This window comes from Vicugna pacos, chromosome 1 (assembly GCF_048564905.1).
Source record: "Vicugna pacos chromosome 1, VicPac4, whole genome shotgun sequence".
Classification (NCBI taxonomy): Eukaryota; Metazoa; Chordata; class Mammalia; order Artiodactyla; family Camelidae; genus Vicugna; species Vicugna pacos.
Genome location: NC_132987.1, coordinates 37329547 through 37351118, shown reverse-complemented (window position 1 = coordinate 37351118; position 21572 = coordinate 37329547). Strand labels below are relative to the sequence as shown.

Here is a 21572-nt window from a genome sequence, read left to right as displayed (position 1 = left end):
AGAAATGAGATAGACAGGGTAGATCATGGACGGTCATAATGAGAAGTTTGAATAGAAAAATGTGATTTAAAATTTTAAATATATAACCACACTAAAATAAAAATAATTTCAGGTTCTATTTCCACTAAAAGAAAACCCATTGACTGAAGAAAATATATTAACATGGAAGATTGGGTTCTATAAATGAGAAAAAATGATGAAAATAAATTAGTGACAGAATAAAGCCTAAAGGAAGCAACATATATGAAAAACCTAAATTTCTAATGAGTAACATAAACAGAGTTGCAATGAGAAATTGAATTTCTCCTACAATAATTTTTGCCACAAATTCTAATGCACAATCCTCTTTTGTGTACTCGACAATTAATCCTTGATTCATAGAAATGCATTTTCTATTTTCTGTTTTTAAGTTGGATGAAACTTAATGTTTGTTTTTAAGATGGCATTTTAAAAATTTTATTGTTGTAGTGAATATTTTGAAGAACTGTAAACATGGAGCCAGCAATCAGTACTGGTAGATCTTACTTCACTCTGAATCAAAAATATAAATATTTCAGTAGCTCCTATTTGTAGATAATGCTTATTATTCTACTGTTCAGTTTTAGTGTCAAACAGGTTATGTCAGATCTGGTTTAAAAAAGCTCAAACTTTGCTCCAAAGAATATTATTCATAGAACGTTAACTGTGCAACTTTTATAGATACTCAATACACATAGCCCACTCATGGCTGTAAAAAAGCTGTATATTTTTTAAAAAATTATGCCGCGTATTTTCATATTGGTCCCTTTACCCTTCTTCTGTTTCTTTCACATAAACACCACTAACAGTGTCTGAGGAATGGAAGAGATAATAACAAAAGACATAAACAAGGAGACAGCAGTCTGAGCTCTCATATTAATGCATCTTCCTCTAACAGTTGAGCATGAGTAAGTCATTGAGCATGAGAAAGTCACTGAGCATCAGAAATTTCACGGATGAAACAAAAAATCGTCATGATCAAGAGAGGCAGCAGGAACCCTGAATCTAGAGAGACATTTTTGTTTGTTTCTAAGTATTAACTCTGCCCGTTAACAACTGGGCAGTTATTTTACTTCCATAAACTATGTTTTCCTCATCAGGAAAACAAGGATAAGAATGCATTCAACACAGATTTGATATAATAATGTATGATAAAGAGCAACATAACCCTAAAATGTATATGCTCATATAGAAGAGAGTTCATTACTTTCATTTTAAAATAAATGTGTTCAAATAGCTTACTATTTCTCACAAATTGAAATTTTCTTTAAAAAGGGGGCCAGCAATAACATTAAAACCCATAGCAAATGCCTCAATACAAAAACTAAAACCAAACCAAACGGCTGGTGCATTCCCACAAATACACTATAATAAACTGCTTAGTTTCCATTCTTTACTTCTATGCCAGTTATCAGCTGCCTCTCAGTTCCAAATCCATGCTTCTTTTCCCTGCTTTAGGATACTGGAACTGAGCTCCTTAAATCTTTTTCCTTCGTCAGCTGCCGCAATGTCAGGTTCTGTCAGTAGAGGGCAGTGGAGGGACACTTCAAAGGAAGGGGCTTTTCCTGTTCCAGTTCTTTTCTGTTTTTTCCTAAAATGTGCTGCTCATGTAATGGTTTCCCAGCAAATCTCACAGGCAGACCTATGAGTGCTTCCCAGTGAGTTTCATCAGCACTCACCTTGGGGTTTGTTGCCTGTTAACTACAGCACCTCCTCAAATTTTCACCATCAAGGAACCAGGGCCCCACCCTCTGCAATATATGCCTTTGTGTGTACATGCGCATGCGTGTGTTTAGACGGCTCCTTTTCTTTCAAGTTTGCTTCTTTCTTTAGTATTCTTCATCAATGCCACGGATAGTGGCTGCTCCCTACTTCTACTATTCCTGTGTTCTTCAGAGTTCTCCAGCCTCTTGACACTTTTACTACCCCTGTTACTAGTTAGTAATTCTTTACATTAAAATTTCCCTCTTTGGGTTATTGATATGATTTATGACATTTGAACGGACCCCGACTGATGTAACTTTTAACAAGTGAGATTTAAGATATCAAGTGTAATTCAAATTTGGCATTCTGGACCAAGTAACTTGGAAACACATAAAACTTTATAAATCTCTGATCATGGTTCTTAAAACTGAATGCAACTTCAAACAAATTGAATTTCACTGAATAAAAATGAATCTGATGTTTGTAACAGATTCCAGAAACATTCACAATACATTGCAAAACAGAAGTGGAATATAAAATCTTTGAATGAGCTGGACACACTGAAGAAAACAAGGAAGAGTACACAGAAAGAATAAAAGCTTCGTTAAAGTCGAAGTCTTAATAGAAACTTTTAGGTATTTTTTGTTTAATTTTCAGAGGTTACAGAAATAAACTTAGTAAGAAAGTTTCACACATATACACACACATAAGAAGTTTGATCTTACTCATATTTTCTGGTTCTCTACCATACTCTCTAAACCTTTTGACAAACTAATCAGATATCCTTTAAATTGATTTATAATCTTCCAAATTTGTATTCCACAGTAATTTTCCATGTGTTTCTCATCCTGCGCAGAAAACTACTTCTGCTTGAATTGTTTCACTGTGCTCACTAAATACTAAACCAATTTAGTTATTCTTCTTTTATCTCTTATACCACTAACATAAGAAGTTAATAATTAGAATAAACTAATTTTCTGCTTCTAAAATGGAGAAAATTGGCTAAATTGCTTTGCTGTGAGCATGTGGAAAATACTTAGTATAAATACATATACACAGTGATAACAAATGCCACGACTTAACTTCCTGGCAGCTTCCACTGAACCTCAGATAAAGTGGCCTGTAGACACTATGCGGTGTTCATGAACATTAGCAATTACAAATGCAAATTTTATTCCCATTTCTAGGTTAGTCTTTTTCTTTAAAATCCATTCAGTTTAATGCATTTTAACTTAGTATTTTGATTTAAATATGAATATAAAGATGTAATAATTCGCTCAACCTTATTTTAGGATTTAAAAATATTCCAGATGAATTTTATGTGAGCATAATTTCTAAGTTAAAAATTATTTTTTTTCACTAAGAGTAACAGAGTGTCTATATGGAGATAAGGAGATAGTTTTATCCGAAAGTATTTCTCAACATGAAATTGTTCTCTGACGGCTCAATAGGTAGAAATGGTAAAATTTAAAGAATAGGTTTTACTTCTTGATCAGGTTCTGACTCTCTTGTAAAGACCTGGCATAAATAACATTCAAAATAAAAAATGTATGTATATATATCGAGTGTATACTGAAACAACTTAATATTCCCCAAGGAGACAGCTTGTGTTGTTTTTGACTAATAATAGCCAATGTACAAAAGATTGTATAAAGAACTACAAAAAAACTGAATTTTAAACATTGCAAAATTAGTTTATTCTGAGATACAGTGGTATAGTAGATACTGTTTTATAAAATTTATATTAGCATGGAAATGTATTCCTAGCATATAGATAAATTAAAATTATATAAAATTAGTTATTATATGATCGTATACATTTTTAATAACAGTAGATGCTATATTTTTTATTTTTTAGCTTCCACACATAAGTGAGTGAGTGTCTTTCTCTCTCTGACTTATTTCACTAAGCATAGTATCCATCCACAATGTTTCAAATGGCAGAATTTCATTCTTTTTATGCCAGAGTAATATTCCAGTGTGTATGTGCGTGTGTGTGAGTGTGTGTGTGTGTGTGTATCACTTCTTCATCCATTCATCTATTGATGGACTATTAGATTGCTTCTGTATCTTAGCTATTGTAAATGGTGATGCTATGGACACTGGGGTGGTGCATATATCTTTCCAAATTGGTGTTTTGGGGTTTTTTTTAGATATATACCCAAGAGTAGAATTGCTGGGTCCTATGGTAGTTCTATTTTTAGTTTTTTGGGGAACCTCCATTTTGTTTTCCATGGTGGCTGCACCAATTTACATTCCCACCAACAGTGTATAAAGGTTCCCTTTTCTCCACATCTGGTCAACTTTTGGTATTTGTAGACTTTTTAATTATAGCCATTCTGAGAGGTATGAGGTTCTATCTTATTATTTTGATTTGCATTTCAATAATAACTAGTGATGTTGAGCATCATTTCTTTTGCTAGTTAGTCATTTGTATTTCTTCTTTGGAAAATGTCTATTCAGGTCTTCTGCCCATTTTTTAATTGGGTTGCTTGTTTTTCTAATATTGAGTTATATCAGATGTTTATATATTTTGGATATTAACCTCTTATTGGTCATATCACTTGCAAACATTTTCTCCCATTCAGAAGGTTGCCTGTTCATTTTCTTGATGTCTCCCTCTTATGCAAAAGCTTTTAAGTTTAATTAGGTCCCTTTGTTTATTTTTGCTTTTATTTCTTTTGTCTTAGGAGAAATCCAAAAATATTGCTACAGTTTATTTCGAAGAGTGTCTGCACAGCCTTTGTTTGCCATCTTCAGTTTCTTTGTTTGTCATCTTATAATTTTATGACTATAGGCCTTTAGAGGTTAGCCTCTTTAGTTGGATTTATTCCTAGGTATTTGATTCTTTTTGATGTGATTTTTTAATGGGATTGCTTTTTGCTTTCACTTTCTGATATTTCATTATTAGTTCATAGAATCACAACAGATTTCTGTATATTAATCTTGTATCTTGCAAACTTGCTGAATTCATTTATTAGTTCTAATATTTTTTTTGTGGTGACTTTAGGGTTTTGTATATATAGTATCATGTCATCTGCAAATAGTGACAGTTTTATTTCTTCCCTTCCAATCTGGATGCCTTTTACTTCTTCTTGTCTGATTGCTGTGGCTAGGGCTTCTAATACTATATTAAATAGAAATGGTGAGAGTAAACATCTTTGTCTTGTTCCTGAATTTAGAGAAAGACTTTCAACCTTTCACTGTTTTGCATGATGTTAACCGTGGGTTTGTCATAAATAGCTTTATGTTGAGATATATCCCCTCTATACCAACTTTGATGACAGTTTTATCATGAATGAGTGTTAAATTTTATTAAATGCATTTTCTGCATCTCTTGAGATGATCATGTGATTTGGGGGGTAATTAAATTTATCTATCTATCTATCTATCTAACAGAGATACTAGGGATTGAACCCAGGACCTCATGCTTGCTAAACACACAATCTACCACTGAGCTATACCCTTCCCCGATCATGTGATTTTTATCCTTCCTTTCATTAATATGGTGTATCAATCACATTGATTGATTTGTCAATATTATACAATTCTTGTAACCCTGGAATAAATCTCATTTGATCATAGTGTATGATCCTTTTTGTATACTGTTGAAATCAGTTTAATATTTTATTAAAAAAATTTTTTTAGTTTCAGGTTTCTCTCTTTCAGCATTTTGAATACATCATGCCACTCCCCTTGAGCCTGCAAATTTCTGCAGAAAAGTCAGCTGATAACCTTATGGGAGTTCCCTTGTATATGATTCTTTGTTTTTCTCTTGATGAATTTTGACTTTTTCTCTTTATCTGTAACTTCCATTATTTTAATTATAGTATGTCTTGGTGTGCGTCTGTTTGTGTTCATCTTGTTTGGGACCATTTGTGTTTCTTGTACCTGGGTATCTATTTTCCTCTTCATGTTTGGGAAATTTTCAGTCATGATTTCATCACATACATTTCAATCCCTTTCTCTTCTCCTTCTGAGACTTCTATAATGCAAATGTTGGTACTCTTAACATTATCCCAGAGATTTCCTAAACTGCTCTCATTTTTAAAATTTCTTTTAACTGTTCTGTTTGGGTGATTTCCATTTTTCTATCTTCCAGATCACTTATGAATTCTTCTGAGTTACTTAGCCTGCTATTTATTCTTTCTAATGTGTTCTTTTTTTTAATTTAATTTTTTAAAATGAAGTATAGTTGATTTACAATGTTGTGTTAGTTTCTGGTGTACAGCACAGTGATTCAGTTAGTTTGTTTTTTAATTTCAGTTATTAAATTCTTCATTTCTGATTGCATCTTTTTTTATATTTTCTAATTCCTTGTTAAAATTCTGTGTTCAATTACTCTTTTCTTTAATTCAGTTAGCATTCTTAGTACTAGTGCTTTGTATTCTTTAACTGTTAAGTTGTTTATTTCGGTTTTATGATTTTTTTTTCAGGGATTTCCTCCTGCTCTTTCAGTTGAGACTAGTTCCTCTGTCTTTTCATTTTGCTTAACTTTCTCTGTCTCTATGAATTTATGTGAAATAGTTACTTATTGATGTCTTTAAGGTGTCCTTATGAGGGAGCATCCCTATACAGACTGCTTATACCCAGTGTCTTTGGTTGGAGAGCTAGATTTGGCATGGACACAGTCACATCTTTCTTGAGGGTTTACTGGTAGCTCTTACCTCGGTAACAGGTGGGGCTGGAGACAAAGGGGCTAGGGCTAGAGGTGGGTGTGGTAAGGCTTCCCCTCTGCTCAGTTGCCATCACCACCCTATTGGGGGGGAGGTCAGATCCCAAGTTGCTGGGACAGAAGCCATGAGTGTCAGGCTTGAGCTGGCTCTGTGCCCTGTTTGTGTACTTTGCCCTCCCCCAGCAGGGGAGCAGTGCTGAAGCAAGTGAGGCATGTGCAAGCTCTTAGCTCATGGTGGAGCATGGGCTCTGGTGGGTCAGCCACGGACAGGGTTGAGCTGCCCCTATGTACCACCTATGCATGCACCAGCAATTGTTGCCCATACCCTGCTCTGATGAAGCCTCTTAGCCTCTTTTACTCTCACAGCCTACAACTCCCCCCAGCCTCTGACATACCTGCCTGTTGTGGATCCATATTGCAGGGCAGTTGGGGCCTGAATGGGCTCTCAATCTGTCTCAGAGCATGGGCTGTGGTAGATTGGCCACCATCAGAGTTCCAGGCTGTATCTGATGTGCTACCTGAGTATGTGCCAATAATATTCATCCCCTCCCCACCCAGAGAACTCTCTAGATCTGAGTCATCTCTGCATCTCACAGCCAAGATGGTTACAGCCAGGTAATATATTTTCCACCTAAAAGCATGGGATTTTAAAACATATTCATAGAATTTTAAAGGAATCTATTGTGTGTGTGTATATATATATATATCTCTTAAATTAAGCATTTGTCCATATTTTAAGAGAGAAACCAAGGAGATGGGAAGAACCAGAAGAAAGCAAAGTCTAAGGCAAAAGGAAACAGGAATGCCAAGGAGGGGGGAAGGAAATGTCAGTCTTACAAATCAATATTAGAATGAGAGACATAACTCTGTAAAAGATAAGGGATCAATATAAAAATATGCTTCTGCTCCTTGAGAACTTTTGATTTTTTAACGGCCAGCTGATGTGGAAGTTGAAAAGGCTAAAAGATATGTATGAAGGGCACAAATAGGGATTTTTCAACATTGATCTACAGTTTTCTTCCAGTATTGATTTTCATTTCTGAATTTCTCATTAAGTGCACAATGGGTCCAAGATTATTCCACAGCAGCTGGCACTGAAAAGTGAGATGATATGAAATGTGCAAGAATGAAAGATGGGAATATCTGAGCTAGATGTGGAGATACATGTAGGTTTTTTTAGACAGAGCCTAAGCCTATATGCCCTATAAGTAAATCATGTAGGTAAGAACTTGGTGAAAATTAGAGGTTTCTAAGTTATAACTGCTTTGATCCATCTAGAAGTTCTTATTTACTCTAGGATACAGGTTGTGAAATCATGATCTATCTGACAAAAATGAGAAAGAAAAGAAAAGCTTAATTGCTCTAGAAATCAAGACTGGGTCTGGGTTGGATTTAAATACTACATGGAGAAAATTCACCTGGAGTAAGTAATTTTATTTTAAATAATCCTAGGGGAGAGATTAAATTTTACAAAAAGGTGAATCAAGAAATACTGAAAATAAAATGAATAGATTTACATTATATATGCTGTTAGTAAGGCTACTATTGAATCAAAATACTAGATACTAAGACTCCCTTATGATTATTTTAAAGCAATATTTCATTTAATCCTCATACAGTCTGATGATCTTGTTATCTCCAACACATAGATATTTAAATTAAGCTATAAGGACTGTATACACAATAATTAATAATAATAATAATAATAATAATAATAATAATAATAATAATAATAATAATAATACAGGAGAATTAGAAAAAATGTTTGACAAAATAGTATAATCCTATTTATCCCAGCTCTAAGGATCTGTGTCTTTGAGTCAGAAAGATATTTATGACCACATAGGACAGTCAGCCATCATCTAACAGAACAGGACCTCTGCCACCCTGCTTTCCTCCATCTATGATCTTTCTCTTTTGCCCCATGTGTTAAGGGAGGAAGCCCTTTCTATACTCCGGAGACATATATTGAGTAAGCAGATGATGAAGGCTCACTCCTCTTTCGGTCAGTGAGTTTTAAACAGAGCTGAAGGGTAAAGTAAGAGCACAAGCTGTATGTTTTATGTCTAATATATATTATCATTTAATCTTCAAGGAAATTCTAAGGATATTGCCTGTATTCTACAACTAAGGAAACTGAGTCTTAGGGAAATTATATAATTGCCTAAAATAACCAAAGCATTAAACTGGAGAGTCAGTTCTAGAATTTGAGACTCTCTAACTCCAAAGTCATAGTATTTTTACTATACTATGATCTACATTCAGCAAGGAGTTAATTGAAATAAGAGCTAAAAATGTGGAATTAATTGTAAAGCAAACTTTGTTGTCACTGGTGGTAATCATTTGGCTTGATCTATTTTTCCAATATTCTCTTACAGTTGAACAATATTTTAACTTTACTAGAATCCCAGTTCTAGAAAATATTTGAGAATAATAAGCTGGAAACTACTACTTATAATGACATAATACATTAATATTTATAGATTTTTCCCCATAACTCACCACCAGTGCTGTTTAATGAACAATAGAGAAATTGGATGGGTGCATCCAAAATTCAAATGATACCCATTTTTCTACAGTGGGATCTCTCAGGAACTCCAAGTCACTGTAACTATATATCATTACTGCATATCAGGCAAAGAAGTTCCAAATTAGCACAGCCAATGCATCACAAATGTGCCTTCAGGTCACCTTCCGCTGCCATGATAGCAGTATGAATCAGGGTGAGGCTGCCACACAAGGAAAATGCTTGGAAAAAATGTTTTATTCTCAGAATTAGTGTTCTTGGTCATAGCACACAGAGTCTTGCTAATAAAGCCCCTTCTAGACTTTCACTCTGTCTCGTGTGTGTGTGTGTGTGTTAGTTTTTACTCCAATGATGCACTATGAGATATACATATTATATCTCTATATGTAATCAAATGCCAAGGAAATTTGTTATTTATTCTCTTGGATTAAAGTGACAACAATACAAGTGTGTTTCAGAGGCCTGGATGTAGGGTTAAGTATTGGAATTACCTACGACATTTGAGAGAATATAAATTGGAGACTTCAGTGATTCAGAATGATTAAAAATTTATATATATATGTATGTGTATATATATATATATATATATATATATATGCAAATACAGATATATGTATTTACACACAATATATTAGAGTGAGGAACCACCCCTGATTTGTCTGAGACTGGAAGGGGTTTCCTGGGACACTTGACTTTTAGTCTTAAAACTGGAATAGTCCTAGGCAAACTTGGATGGTTGTTTATCCTATTACTGTGTACTCAGCATTTACAAATATTAGTTGCCCCCTGTTGATTTGCTGGCTCTGTAGGAGATGAAGTATCTCCCTAGCTACTGGGAGGCTGACTGGAATTCTAAATTTGCTGTAGCTAGCATTCACACAAGGTTTCAAAGACTTACAACTTCAATGGGGTTATGATTCTCCTGGGCAGTTTCGTGCACTGCTACACCTTTATTTTAGGGTTGTAATAGAAACATGGAGTCCAGATGATTGAACTTCTGGCATTGTCCTGCCTCATCTCTTCTAATCTCCTTAGGAAACTCACTGAATACACTTTTCATGTGATGCTATTAATAAACAATAATAATGGCTCTGTTCTGCACTTACACGTTGGCATGTATTCGTTTGTACATATACATTTAAGAATAGTTAATTCATCTGGATTGTCACTAATCCAAATTTAAACATGATTTGTATCTTTCTCACCCAAAATTACAATGAAATAATACAAAACAAGCAAAGGGGGAAAAAAGGCAAACTAAGTCAATGTCAAACAACCAGACACAACTTCCCCACATTACTCCCCCGTAGCCCCTTACCACTTCTTCATAACTGCCCTCTTGTACTAATTTTCACTGCTCAGATTCTTGAAAGAAATTTCAATATTAGTTAGCAACTGAATCTTCTAACCATAAAAACACAGATTTTTTTTTTTGCCTTACTTGTTACAAGCTGTTGCTTTTTCTCCATCAAAGTATGGAGGTTTCTCTTTTACTGTCAAATTCAGTGTACATTTGAATTTGAATGAACGAAGAAAACACACCATCAACTAAATAGCCAACTAATTAAATCAAATTGCAATTGAAACAAAATTAGTATTTAAGATGAAGATAATCAGTCATTAAAGAAAAAAAGAAAATCACATTCCCTTCTGTAGTAAAATAAAAGATAACACTCCTTTATGGGCACTCAAATTTGGAAGCATGCATGGAAGGCTTATGTTGAACTGAAAAGTAGTTGGAAGACAAAATACAATATACCCGAAAAACTTAACAAAGTGTGTTTTCCTCATTTAAAAAATCACAATTCAAACAATGACTGAGTAAGGCAGGTTTGGAAATCCACCTTGTTAGCAGTTCCCAAATCTTTTCAAAAGCACTTTCTTGAGAAGAAACTGGAATAGCCCAAAAGAACAGAGATTAACAACACTCTCCAAGTTTGCTCTACAGGATATTTTAAGTAATTTCAAAGATTTGGTGGAAAATAAAATTAAGGGCTCAATTTCAACTTTAGAGTCCAATATTATTTTCCTGAACTGGATCATCTAGCTTGCAGAATAGAAAAAGAGAACAAAAATTCAAACCAATATAATTCTAGTTCTGAAAGTAAGAGCCACACTTCCTTAGAAATAATCATCTGTCCCTAAATATATTAAAGGAACAATGTCTCCAAATATTTTCTTTGTTCTAATAACATGATAGAAAATTCACTCCTTAAAGTGCATAAAAAAATACCTACAAAGCATTAAAAATCCATATATATTAAATTGAAGAATAAAGTACTACTTAATTGTCAGTCACTTTTACAACATATAACAATGTAGACATTTAATTCTTTGAGCAAAATCAGCCTTTTGCTATGATTATAAATAACGATACCTATTGACCTCAATGGAATGACTATTGAGTTAGTCAAAGGCAGAGATAATATACTGCTTCTGCTTCATACACACACGCACACACACACGCGCGCGCGCGCGCACGCAAACACCCTCCCCACACATTGCTCATTGTCATTAAAATGCTGAAATGACCTCAGATACTGTAGTAGACAGTAAAACAAGAAAACAGACTCTCCATTAGAACCTCTAGGAAGAAACCAGCCCTGCCAACATCTTGATCATAGCGCTATGAGTCTCATCTCAGACTTCTGACCTCAAGAACTGAGATAATGAATTTGTTGTACTTTAAGCCACTAATCTTATGATAATTTGTTAGAGCGGCCAATAGGAAGCTAATACAAATATAAAATAAATACTACTGTTAAACAAAACAAAATAGGTTTTTAAAATGGAACTGTACAGACCCTTTTGAGGAAGTTTTCTAGTTTCCACTTCTGATAATACTATTGCTGGAGGGTAAGTTTCTTTCTTTCACAGTTTTCCTATATCAGCTCTCAGGTAAAATGTGAAGAACATTTGAAGAACTATTTGATAATTTGTGCCTACAATGTATTTTATGAAACTGGTTTTAAAAATAGCAATAAAATTAGGATTAATTTATTACCTTCATAGATATCAATATTTTCTTATTTAAAATTTCAGATTCAAAAATACTTGAAAGACTTCATACACAGGAAAATATAACTAAATCCTTGTCATCATATGGCCAGATAAATGTACGTCAAAAAGAAAAAACTATTTTAATAAAATGAGAAAATAAAATTCTAGACTTTTTAAAAGAAATTTCATTACTGATATTGTTGATTGTGTCTGTTGCCCTGATGTTTGCTATTTATTACTAAATAATTACTTGCTGATAATTGATGATTACCCAGTTAGGTCTTAATTTATCTTAAGAAAGTGGGCTCTGTTGTTTTTCATATAGCTTCAGAACCATCTACAGTCTTCCCAGTAAGGACTATAATTTATGTGCTGACAAAGCTTCAGGATTCATGCTCAAGGAAGAAAATTATGGCACGAAGTATGCATACCCTGTTCAGTACATAGCTCCCACTATAATCTATTGACTAAGTGTAACTTAGAAACTTTAGTGAATATCTAAAAACAGAAGTCCATGCAGACTACCTAATACTTGCCTGTAAATATTCATTGAAATTTCTACAATAGATTATTTATCTCAGTTGCTGCCACTACACTGACATTAAAAATTGGAACAATTCTGGATATAATGACAAGGATTTTCTGGAAGGTGTTATTAAGATACATTCTCTTTATTCACTGAAATCAATTTTTATATACTTATTAGAAGCAAAGCAGGTTTAAAAGTTTAAGGATCTCAACTCTAACTTCTTTTAAATATGATTTCTTCTGTTTATTGGTCCTATAATGTGATTTAATTAAGTTCTTCAGATTAGTCTGTTTCCTGATCCTGTCCTCTTTTTTCTCAGATCACCATCTCTGGTACATTGAATTTAATATTTTCTTTGCTAACTAAATTTAAACTTTCCAAATTTTAAGACTTCCAAGAAATACTACATATGTAAAATTTTCCATCCTGATTAGACAATTATCACAAAATTCTCGAAGTCAGTTTTAGTCTTGAATAGTCATTTAAACAGCTTTCAAAATATCATTTCCTTCATATATCACAAATTTCAGAAAGCTATGTTAGATCAATTAGACTCATCTACCATCCTGAAAAACCTGGATGTAGATTTACTCCATTTTTTTCTGATCTAACTCTTTAAGTAAAATAACATTAACTGGCAAAATACTTTGGATTTTATTTGAGATGTAAAATTAAGTATTAATACTAGAAATATAATACAAAGATAAAAGGAATTTTCTTTCTATAAAAATAATACTAAATAATTAAATCTATTAAAGGAGTGACATTTGACTAAAATTTGATGTTGCATATGTACTAGTGGTCTGATAAAATAAATGAACTTGAACACAAGTAATTTAAAAATGGAGAAAAGAGAACTGATAAAATCCAACGACAACACAAGATCTGCTAAATAGGCAGCAGAAGAGATAGGTAAATTGATAAACCAGGTGTTCTTCAGAGGAGCACTATATTTAGAGTCATCTGGGAAATACTTCAAAATATAGTAAAATGGTGTGTTCCCTATACATTATGGAACAAATCAGAATTTAGGGGGATGAAGGGGGATGGATCACACTAATATAAACACCAAAAAAATTTCAGACAAAATATAATGTACATTCATTAAGTAGGCATCTGTGATCTCAAAAAAGTGAGATAATAAAAAAAAAATTATTGCCAAAAGTGTAGAGATATGAGAGAGTGTTATCTTGGTTTTTAAGATGACTTATTAATGAGCTGTTAGGCATTTAGTGGGCAAGGGCCAGGAATTATAATGTTTCAACTATGCACAGGATGGTTGAGGAAACTGTAAATCTCTCCTGCTCCAATTGTAATCTTGAACCTATTAGAAGCACAGACTCAGAAAAATGAGTCTATCCTTGAGTGTGAATTATATAGAATATTGGTGTAATGAATATGTAAAGAAATACATGACTTGACTTATTAAGATTTAAATACACATGCTTCTTTGATCAAAAAATTACACACTTAGATAAATATATATCTTGGAGAAACTCTTGCACATGTGAATAAAGAGATTATAAAAAATGCAAAAAATGTCCATATCAACATGATTGATATTGGAGAAAAACTGGAAATAATGTAAATGCCCTCAAAAGGGGTATAGGTAGCCTGTTGTATGTTCAGAAAATGGAATCCTAGGGAGCAATGAAAATAAATACATTATATAGTTACATATATCAACATAAATGAGTTACAAAAACAGAAGGGAGAGTTGAAATCAAATAGAATATACATAAAGTTTAAAAAACTGAAATTTTTACATGTTGTTTAAGATATCCCCTTCTTAGTTTCCACAACTAAGACGTCCAAATTAAATTCAACAAGATTCCAAGGATCTTTTCTTCTAAACTAATTTGAAATTCAATCTCAGTCATTGCAGGCATCACTCATCCTAAGGTTTGCAGTGGGAACAGCTGGAAAAGCTACAAGTCTAGGGACAAATCGATACTCTATTACCTGTGCAGCCTTACCTTTTATCACTCCCTCTTTGCTGGCTCAGGTCCTAAGGCCTTGTATATAGTCCTCAAATCTACCAGGGGTAGTCCCTGCTGAAGTGACTTGGCAGTTGAGGTTCTCTTTACCTAGAAACATCTGGTCCTAGAGATACCCACGTGACTGTCTAGTTCACCTCTTTCAAGTCTTTGCTCACATGTTCCCTTAGAGAAGTTTTCTCTTATCAATCTGCTGAAGTACTGATTCCCCACACCTATCTTTTCTAACACTCTTTACTCTTAACTTTTTTATTCACTGGACTTCTCTTCTAATACACTACTACTGATTGGTTTATTGTCTGTCTCCAGCCCTTTAGGACATCAGCAGTCATCGTGTCCATTTTTCTTACTGCTGTAACACATGGTAGGTAATCAGCATTTTTTTTTTGAAATAAAATGGAGGGCTTCTGACTCAAATATTACATACCTGATACTTAGATGTATGTTCCAGAAGCCCAGAGACTCTTGACATCTTTCGGTTCTGTTGCTCTCATGTTTGGCAAATTGGAAAGGAAATGTGTGTCAAGGCCCAGAGGCAAGTACACAAAATCCAGTTTCCATAGTGTTTCATGTAGCCCCTTCACTAGGCAATTTTTAAAATTTATTGGGATTCTTCCAATGAGTCTTGCAACTGTTCTTTCCATCTCTTATACATTCAACCATCACTTTCTGTCTTTAGATATTTTGGTCTCTTCTTACACCTCAAATTTTCCTCCAACCCCCTGAAATGCTCTGAACTTAATCTCTTCAATAAGATTTCCTATAGTGATCTTTAGGAATACAATAAAAACTTTTACATTTGTCCTAAATGCACAGCTCTCTACCAAAAAAACAAACAAAAAAAGGTGGCAGAAAATGACCTGCTATCTTCTTGCAATGAGGAAAATAGAATATTGAAGGGGAAAAAAAATCTTCAATTAATTGTCATTATATATTATAACAACATACAGAGTGCCACACTGGTCATGATTAAATTGCTCTTAGTCCTTAAAAATAATATATTTGTTCATTTTCATTAAAATGGATCTGGAATTATTTTTCCAAAAATCATCATGAATTTTGAAAATATGTACACATTCTACTGTAACTTACCATTGTGCACAGGAGAATATATTTTCATGTGGGGTCAGAGACCATAGTTTCTGAAGGAACCTAAACTTTGTTTTATTTGCTCAATGATTTTAATAACTTAGCTGATTACTCACACAAAATTATTTTAAGCTGCCTAAACTATATTGAATTAAGCAAAACACAGCAAAATTATGTCAAAAGTAAAAGGTGAAAACCCTAAATATATGTGTCAATATACATTTTAAAAGAATAATAAGTGCCAATATTTGAGAAATATTATACCAAATAGCTTAATTTCAGCGGAAAATCTACAATTTGTATGTGAATGATATGAGAAATAAATGCTATTTCTCTTTTACTTGAAAATTTAATTACTTAAATGCAATGTAAGAAATAAAAAAGAGTAAAAGAAAAGATTCAGATACAGCTACATGCTTTATTTTCATGCTATACTAGAGATCTTAACAATAAGAGAATATTTGAAATCATCATTGCAGTGACATTCTTTTGCTTCAAGAGCATTAATTATGTAGAAGGAGGAAAAGCCAAGGCATGATGATACTAATATTCTCCCAATCAATTGATTATCCAGAATTCACATCACTTAATTACAGGTTATAAAAAGATAAAATAAATGACTTTTCCTGCTTATATTTTTTGCTCAATTATTCCATGAATTTTAGTTCTTTTTTCCAAAGGAAAAACTACTACTTATTTTAGTGAAATTAATTTTAAATCTGTAAGTACTTTACATACCTAATGTGTGATACTGACAGAAAAATTATACCTTATATCTAGAGATTAAAAACAAATTAAATACTATGATAAATACATATTACTTATAGGCAGTTCAATCATATTATCAAAGTGTTTTCTAAAATAGAGGGTTAGAAACTCTCAACATTCTAGCCTCATTTTCCTTCAGTACATTGTCAGGGTAAGGTGAACAGTTTGAGATCTGTGGTGAAAATTATGTGGTCAAATGATCAGGAGAATGTAAGGTATAAGCTGGGATCATATTTTAATAAAAAGGAAAAATCAGTCAGTCAAACTTTGTAGTGTTGATGGGAAAGAGAAAATTAATACATTTAATAAAGGGTCATGGCTAAAAGACAGTTCAAAGGTTGTTTTTATTATTTGTAAGGATTTATTTACACAAGCTCTCACTTAAGTTTGTATCACAAGGAATTAGACAAAGAAGAGGAAAGACCAAGTTAGCAGAAGAAGAAAACAAATATTAGAAAAGAAACAAATCAACAAAACTAAGAGTGAGTTTTTTGAAAAGATAAAATAAGAAACCCTTGATATACTAAGAAAAAAGAGATGACAAATAAATAGAATCAGAAATTAAAAATGTTAAAACCAAAGGTTCAGAAATAAAAAGAGATTATAAAGATTTTTTAATAATAAATGAACTATTATGTCAACCAATGGATAATGGTAATGAAAAAATTCCTAGAAAAATAATCTACCAATACTAAATCAAGAAGAAATAGAAAACCTCAACTGACCAATAACAAATAAAGAGATTAAACCAGTTATCAGAATCTCTCAACAAAGAAAAGTTCAAGATCAGATAGCATCGCAGGTGAACTCTACCAAACATTCAAAGAATTAATAACAATCTGTCTTAAGCTCTTCCAAAAAACAGAAAAAGGAGAAACTCTTCTACAATTTTTAGCAGTCTAGCATCACTCTTATACCCAAACCAGGCAAAGACACCATCAGAAAAGCAAACTCAGGCCATTTTCCCTGAAGAACTTTGCTTTTCAAACCACTGGATATGTTGGACTCCTCTGTACTATTGTATAACCTAGCCCATTCAGACTAGCACACATTCTATCAGTGATACTTATTGACAAAACAAAATCTAAAGCATGTGGCATTATCTGACGTCTATTGGCTAGCAGTATGGAAATAATTGCCTGATACTGGAATGACGGTAATCCATTAGAAGTAAACAGCAATTTTGAGGGTAAAATTGTTGCCTCATGTTACATATGAAATAGACCATATACCATGAAGCCTGTAGCTCTAGGGGAAAGGCTGGTAATCAGGATAATAATAGCAACGGGTAATAGTTACTGTTGGCTTCATTTAATTAGATATTGCAAGACAGGTGTGAGTTCAAAATAATTGATGGACTGCAATTTCTGGTCAGAATGTAGAAGGTAGGGACAGATTATTGCTGCCATCATAAAAAATAGATTAAAATATTTAAAAATATGTATATGTTTGTGTGTCCAAATTTTTTAGTATGAAATGTCCTCTTTTTCTCTAACAATAAGTTTTTTAAACTAATAATTTTAGACATGGATAAAATGTTTGAGAATAGTCAAAAGATTAACACACTCATTATCTAGAGTCCTAAAATGATAACATTTTAAATTAGTTAAATGTTCTATATATATATGTGTGTGTGTGTATGTATATATATATATACATACACACACACACATACACACATATTTGGATTTTCTAATATTACCTCCGGATTAGATTTCAGTTACACAGTTTTGGCAGCAATAATGTGCAAGTGATGTTACACTATTTTAAAACTGCATCATGTCAGGAAACTCATGGGATTTATATGATCCAGCAATGATGATGTTAATTTTATTCACATGACAAAGAAAGGGCCTGGGGGCCTTCTTTAGTGGAGAGTTACTATTTGTTTCTTTTGTATTTCATAATTATCTTTGGGGGAGATACTTTAATATTCTATAAATATAGTACTCTTCAAGTTTTCACCAATGAGTTTTAGTATTCATGATGATTCTCATTTAAATAAATTGTTATTATAATGTTTTTGAAATAGTGATCTCTTTTTAAAATTTCTTATTTCTTTTTTGCCTTTCTACTTTGTGGAAGGGCTTTCTTTTCTCATTATTTCTTTTTATCACGGTGGACTCAGAGATTTCTAATTTATTCTGTGGGTCATAATCCTTTGTTCATGGCACAACTGCCCCATTTTAAAGGGAAGACATTTTAAGCTGACCCCTTCATCTTTTGGTTTGTTCCTTTCATTCCTTTAGCACTTTCTTACTTTCTAGACAAGATATTTCAGATATATCTTGAACTTTTGCTCTTCTAGTCCTGGAATCAGGTCTTTCTCCATGGAGTCTTTGTTCACTTTAGCATGAGTTCATGGACACTAGAAAATTATTGTTTTAGACTGACTATATCTATATGCACACATATGTATGTGCATACACACATACACATATATGTACATAGAAGATACATCTGTATCAATTTATGGATATATCTATATTTAAAACTCTATGAATCTATATTTATGCCTGTATACACCTTTATCTGAATATGTATCATTATGTGTTTCTGCTTAAACATATGAGCTCACACTGACATCTCCCACTCCAATCCATCAGCAAAGCCTCATTCCACCCTTTTCTCCTGTTCTATATTTATAACTTCCATCTCCACAATGAGAAGACAAGCTCCAATTATCCACAGTATATTTACATAATCAGTAAATCCTTGAATACCCAAAAAGTTGTTTCAGAATTTCTAACTATGTCTCTGTGAAAAACAAAGCTATTAACTATAGAGTTCAATATTTTTAGAGTTCTTTTTTCTTAGCCTGAGGATATATCATCCAAATGCTGATTAAAAACCATTTGGGCTAGTACTCTCTCATGAATTTCATAGTGGTTATGCTATGTATTTGAAATATGATTTGGTTTATTTGTCTCTGTATTCTATTTTGCATTTTCCACTCTTTTATTTATTTTCTTTTCATTTTTTGTGTGAACATTGAGATTCTGAAGTCCTAATTCTACAGAAAGATATATTTTCTGAATAATTCTTAAGATAGAGAGAAAAGGGTCTTATTGCTCCTGAAAATATTAATATAAACATTAATTTGGATGAATATATTAAGTGAAATAAATAATTTCCCTATTAAACATATCACCTAATACAGGAGAGGTTCTGTGATATATAGTTTTAAAACTAATCATATTAAAGCACTTCATTCTAAACCCTACCCCCACATCATGACAGGCACAAATAAGATTTTTTCCTTTTGGTAGTTTTAACAATAGAAAAGGTGACTGAAATCATGAAGAAAAACTTTATAGTCTAAATAATATAAAATCCACTCCATGAATGAGTGAGTAAGGTGGTGCTATGCTTCAGAAATCTCAACTGACTTTTCTTGGTTAAAGTAAATAAAGAGAGGATGTAGAAAATATTTTATCTCATTTAAAAAATTTTTAAATGTATTTGCCTAGTGAAGAAGCACCTCTTTAAAATATCAAATTACTGTATTCCATATCTATAAACATCCCCAATTATATTTTATGGCTAATTACATATTCTAAGTTTTGTAATTTTTATTTAAAGTGAATAGAACTGAGCATATGCAACACAACTCCATTACATTAATATTATATAAGCCTAGTCTTTTCTTAGTAAGAACATACAACATTGGAGGAAAATTATCCAGTATTAATTGTGTACTAACCCATGTACAATTAAAAAAACATACTTATGCACTTTTCACTTTATTGAGAGAGGTAAGAGCTAATTTTGGACAATCAAATATAAAAGCTATTTTTAAATTGATGTCATATAATCATGAGCTAAAATACCTATTATATTTGCTTTTAATCTTAAAATGCTGTTATATTTAAATCATATATCAATATACAATATATTTTATATCATAATTACATATTATGTATTATTAAATTATAGAATTTATTATATTGCATGTATGTATGCATTTATCTATCTATATTTCATATCCATATCTCTATCTATCTAGTTATCTATTCAGAAGATCTCATGAAGTAACATACTTGTCCAATAGTTATTGAATTCTCTTTCCTAAGATGAAGATAGTCAGAGAGACAGAGGCTACAAGTAGCAGGTAAAAAGAAATATCAGAACAAGATGATGTAAGAAAGTAATTGACTGAAACATTAGGTTTTGATTTTTAAAGAAAAAATTGTTCAAAAAAATAAAATAAGTGATTAACTTCTACACAGTTTTTATGAAGTATGTAACATTACTGATAAAATGTTATTGACAGTCATCCTTAATGTCTTTGAGAACCCCAGGTAAAATAACAGGACAAATTCATAACCATGTAGTAATTCTCTCAGTTATCCAGACAAGTAACTTCTGTTTTGAAATGTGTAGTAAATGATTAGAAATATTTAAGTCCTTTTATACTATGCTTCCTGATATTTTTTCCATAAAAATTTACTGAACTGTGTATATAAAAATTCTCAAAATTTTACAAACAGAAGTGAATTTTATACATAGGAAAATTTTACTCACATGTCAAGTATGCAGATATTTAGATGTTCTCATAAACAATGTCTTTTCTCCTAAAGGTAAATAAAAAATGGAATATTAGATCATTTTTAAGAAAGCATATGAGAACGGAGGGCATTGAGGCAACAAAATGTATCAATTTCTTTATACTCAAAACTTCCATGTTTTCAAGAAAATAGAATTTCTACCTACTTTCACACTATCATATAACAAATATTACTAAGTATTTGAAAACAGTAATAAATGAATAAATACACAGATTATAAGTTCTGGAATAAAAACCAAAGAAAGGAGATTTAAAATTAGCTTGTATGACTAGACTGAACTGCAATAATTATAGTATCCATATCAACAGTAATAACAAAATGAACAGTCAAATTACTTCTTGATACATGAGCACCATTTAATTAATCAGATTTTGCTCAACTATGAGAAAGTATAGAGCAAAGGCAAATAATAACTACTCTTTCTTTAAAATAAACACTGGGAGAAAATTAGCCAAAAATTAGACACCTGATGTAACCACAAATTTGATTTTCTAAATCTTAAATTTGATCAGATTTTATTAATTTAGTTTTCTACAAATATTTATTAAGCACCTACTTTGTGCTATTCATACAGTAGTGAACAAAATAGATAAAAATTCCTGTCCTCTTGTGACTACAGTTTAATGAGGCTTTAGTTGTGATAGTAAGAATTTTGAAAAATAATATTTAAGTTATATGATATGTTAGATATTAAGTC

The 21572-nt window shown here is 32.3% G+C and overlaps 1 long non-coding RNA gene across 4 annotated transcripts in view; it reads right to left on the bottom strand.

Annotated features, from left to right (window-relative positions):
- The window catches only part of LOC140696184 (uncharacterized), a 704768-nt gene that overhangs the window by 306679 nt on the left and 376517 nt on the right, over positions 1–21572 (bottom strand). For all 4 annotated transcript variants that reach the window (XR_012072317.1, XR_012072320.1, XR_012072319.1 and 1 more), the window contains one exon: positions 20832–20881. This is a non-coding gene — a long non-coding RNA (uncharacterized lncRNA). The remainder of the gene's footprint in view (positions 1–20831; positions 20882–21572) is intronic.